General features: G+C 36.1%; 1 long non-coding RNA gene across 1 annotated transcript in view; it reads left to right on the top strand.

Annotated features, from left to right (window-relative positions):
• The first annotated feature begins 1,989 nt into the window (after window positions 1–1,989).
• LOC109241595 overlaps window positions 1,990–4,623 on the top strand; it is an 8,840-nt gene continuing 6,206 nt past the window's right edge. Inside the window, exon 1 of the long non-coding RNA XR_002070257.1 lies at window positions 1,990–2,263. This is a non-coding gene — a long non-coding RNA (uncharacterized LOC109241595). The remainder of the gene's footprint in view (window positions 2,264–4,623) is intronic.

The following is a 4,623-nucleotide window of genomic DNA, read 5'->3' as shown; positions in this document are numbered from 1 at the left end:
TGTTTGAGGTGGGGTGGGGGTGCGGTGGGGTGGAGGGGTAGTAGATTGGTGGTAACTGGAAAAACTGAAATTTAAAAAAAAAGCCTGTTTTTTGAAAGTTGGGGTGGGGTGGGTTGGTGAGGGTAGGGAAAAGTTGAAAAGAAGTTTTGAAAATGTTTTCCGCTTCTCTTTTAAAGGAAAAAAAAATGAGTTCATAGGAAAATATTTTCCAAAACATTTAAGCAACCAACATGAGAAAAATTGAAAAACTTTTCGGAAAATATTTCCTTCGTACCAAACACAACCAAAAACAACAATTTTATTACATGAAGAGTCATGCCACAACATATTGGTCTACATAAGGTCATAAGTGGAAAAGAATTATAATTTACTAAAAAAAAAAAATCATTCCAAAAAGTATCCACAACTATAGAAAGACATTCTCTAAAGTCTTTTCCATAATATTGCTGCTGAAAAGAAACCTTATACAAGAACCGAACAAGTGCGTAACCAATTTTAGCACTTCATTTCACTTTTTTATTTCTTTTTGTTATGTCGTTTTTTCCTCTTGGAAATTCGACAGTTACTTTTCTTGGAGGATTCATCTCAGTCTCCTTTTCTTTCCACCATTTTCTAGGTTTCTTTATGCTTGAAGCCCTGAAAGCTTTTTTACTACATGATTTCTTCACATAGACCATGGTATAACTTAACAGCACCAGCCACTCATCTTCAACCTTCACTTGGTGGGCGACATCAATAAATATTTTGATGTTTTCATTGTGGGTCAAAATACCTTCATATTCCTGACTATGAAAAGAAGCTAATCACTGCCTGAACCAACTGCTTATTCAGAAAGAACTTGAATCAATATTTCTTAGTTGAGCAATACTTCAAACATCACCCTTTGGTGTTGCTCGACATTATGAATCATTCTGCAGTCCGCCGTACGTGTCAAACTTGATTGTTAATTGTCATAGGGAGCCACAACTTATAATACTATGTTTCTCTCATAAGTAATGCCCATTCTGGCATGAGCAGTAGTAATATTATTTACTCATTGTTGACCTCAATAAACATAATATTTACAATTATTTTATGTGCAATTGAATCTGTATTTTCCAGTAGAATATTATCACCATTCCGTTGTTGAGATCATAAATATAATAACTTACAATTATTTTATTGCTATGAAATCTTTATTTTCTCGCAAATTGTGAGTATCGTAGATCTTCTCTTATATTACCCTCATTTAGTTGACACATCACGCCGTTTTATACCTTTAAGAGCATTTTTGCTCTTTCAATAACATTCAATATTTAACGAACTCGATTTATCAATAATTCTTTGTCGTTCAACTTATCAACCCTTTATTCGATCGGCAACTATCATATAGAAAATTCGGAACAAAAAAACACCACAAAAAGCGATCAGTGTTGGTCCGCATTATTGGCCAAAACAGCGACCAAAAAGCGACCAAACATGCCTGGTCGATATTAAGAGCTGGTCCCTTTACCTTAGGAACCAAAGTTGATCGCTTAATTAGCAACCAATTTGTCTCCTACAAAGTCAAAGGACCAAATATTTCCGGTAAAGACACTGGCGACCAAACTTTGGTCCGCTATAGTTTTTAATATTATAAATTTTGCGACCCAAAAGTTTGGTCTCCTTTTTGTAAAATTTCATTTTTTTATTTATTATTAATGTATGAAGTAGCGACCTACTTTGGTCTGTATATGAAATATTATATTTTAAAATCGGAAAATGGGACCAAGGTTGGTCGTTATACTATAAATTTTTAATATTTTTTTAAATAAGCGACCAACTTGGTCGCTAAATTACAATGAATTAATTTTTTTATTTATTAATAAGCGACCAATCTCTGGTCGCCATAATTTCCAAGAAATTGGTTTAATTTTTTCTGGTAAAATAGCGACCAATCTTGGTCGCTACTTAAGGTTCTAAAAATCCAAAAGTGAGACTCTAGATCTGAAAAATCCGAAGCTAAAAAATGGAAAGAAGAATTTGAATTTCCAATGAAGATTTGAAGAAGAATTGATTTCAAAGATCGATTTTCTTCTCTTTCTGGGTTTATAAAAGCTGTTTCGGAGCCATGGATGTGCTTCGTTGATTCTGCCGCTGCTGTTTGGCTTCATTTCTTCGACATTTGGACCTTTATAGGTCTAGTTTGTCGTTTGCTGCTGTAGCCGTATTGAGCTCTGTTTAGGTTTTGGGATTTCGTTTTTTTTTCTCGGCCAATCTCTTAGTGATTTCACTGGTCAGCTAGGTCAGTTCTCGAATCCTTTGTATTATGCTTTGTTGAATGATTCACAACTGGTTGAATTTCCTCTTAACTATTTCATGTTTGCTGAAGTTATGATTTCTGTTGCTTCAATGGGCTTTGAATGTGTGTTTGGATTTTAATTTGGGTGGAATAACGAAGTGGCTTGGAAATGAATGATCAAAAGGGCACAGATAACATTTTGGGTGATTCGCATTGCTGTTACAATAGTTTGTGGAAGATGAATTTCAAACAAATGATACACATTGATTGGTTGGACGATTCTAGAACTTTTGATATGCTTCTGTTATAAAATGGGCTCTATAAGATTTAAGTTAGCTAAAGAAGTTATGTACTTAAAGGTGAAAAGCATTATGCCAAGTGTTTCATATTGTTTTAGATCTGATTTTAACTATTTATTTACCTGAGAATTTTAACTTCATCTGCGGTAATGGGCAACCGTTTCCATGGATTATTAGTGTGTTTAAATGACTGATTCTTAAAAGTGTCCCTAAAATCTATAGTGCTAGGTTACAGATTATCATGATATTATGTTTGTAGTATCTTTGGCATCTCTTTTAGTAATATTAAGTTACATTAATTTTAGTGTTAGTTATCATGTGTTTGAGTGCATTTGTTGTGACGTGTTTGAGATTTGCTTAGCTAATTTTATTTTAGGAAATATTTGATTATTTTGGATTAATTTGAGGCTTACTTACCCCTACCACGTTGATTTTCATAAATTCTTGGCCTTACAATAATCTCAGAATTAGTTTTTTAAAAAATGAATATCATAGCTTGCTTGAGGTGTGCCATGCCAAATCAAAAATCACAAATCGCGTGGCCCTCTTTAATTACTTCCATTAAAATATTTAGAACTCGGGACGTGCCATTTAGCGAATTTCCATGGCCTCCCGCAAAGTTAACAACGCGTTAGTTGCTTTAGGCGCGCCTTTTAATAATATTACCTTCTTAAACTCGGGTGTGCATTTCATGTGACCCAAATCCAAATCCCAAAACGTTGAATAAAATGTGTTTCAGATTGCGGGTGCATTTCATGTGACGCGATCCAAAGACACGTTTTAAACGACGTTCAATTTCTTAAAAATTAATTAAAAGCGGTAGATAATTTTAAAATTGCATTATAGGATGACATGTATAAAAAATCAGATTTTTAGCCAATTATAATAGTTCAAGCGACCGTGTTAGAACCACGGGATCCGGGGGTGCCTAACACCTTCCCTCGGGTCAACAGAATTCCTTATTCAGAATTTTTGGTTCGCAGACTCCATTCGGGAAGTCGAAATTTCCTCGATTTGGGATTCAAGATAAACCGGTGACTTGGGACACCAAAAGCCAAACTTATCCCAAGTGGCGACTCTGAAAAATCAAATAAATAATCCCATTTCGAATAATGTCACTTTAAATGGAAAAACTCCCTTATACATTTATCCTTCGGGGTAGGTATGTAAAAAAGGAGGTGTTACAACAATTATAACGAACAAAGTATAAAGTTCAATAGAACTTTATACTTTAAGCTAATTAGCAAACTAATAAGTTAAATGTTATTACAGAACCATTCGAAAACCAATTGTATTTGTCTAGCATAAACTTATAAGTTCAAAGATTGTTCTCTACATCATTATCATCACCGTCTGATGAACTTTCTTCACCATGACGGTATCTAGAATGGGCTATTTGTCAATGATGGGAAGAATGACCACGGGGAGGACGGGGGAATGAGCACGGGGAAGGCAAGCCTCTGGCGATGACTCACGAGACCGGGGAATTGGAAAATTGCCAGAAGCTAGGAGAGTTTTGATCTGCTCTTGCATGCCCTTGCACTGAGCTTGCATGCTAGAGTACTGCATATCTCTAAGCCTTTATCTCTCCTTGGCGGCTTCTAGCTCGGATGTGAGCTTTGCCACAGTCTCCCGCATAGAGGAGAGGCTCTCCCCATCAAGTTGCTCGGCTTGGGAGGAAGTCCCTATTCCTTGCATTCCACACTTATAGCGATGGAATTTCTTATAGGAAGCTCGTATACCTTCCCCCCTTTTGGACCGTCAGCAGCCTGCGTCCACATTCTCTCAGCATCCTCGTCTAATAGTTGGATTGGTGCGCCGGACTCATTAGGTGGCTGACTGCGTATGAATTGCTCCACTTCAGCTGTGAAGCGACCCTATAAGAAAAATAATATGTGAATTAATATTTCCAAATTTGTATAAAAGTAAATCAAAATTCTTAATGAAAAGTGAAAACTTACATGTACAGTCGAGGCTCGACCCTCGACCCACCTTTCTTGGTCCGTCTCTTTCTTCTTCTTCACAATCTGAGTCTCCTTGAAGAGCTCATCTTGGTTCATCGGA

Source organism: Nicotiana attenuata, unplaced genomic scaffold (assembly GCF_001879085.1).
Source record: "Nicotiana attenuata strain UT unplaced genomic scaffold, NIATTr2, whole genome shotgun sequence".
Taxonomy (NCBI): Eukaryota; Viridiplantae; Streptophyta; class Magnoliopsida; order Solanales; family Solanaceae; genus Nicotiana; species Nicotiana attenuata.
Note: the sequence above shows the minus strand (reverse complement) of the source record. Positions and strands in the feature narration are given on the sequence as shown.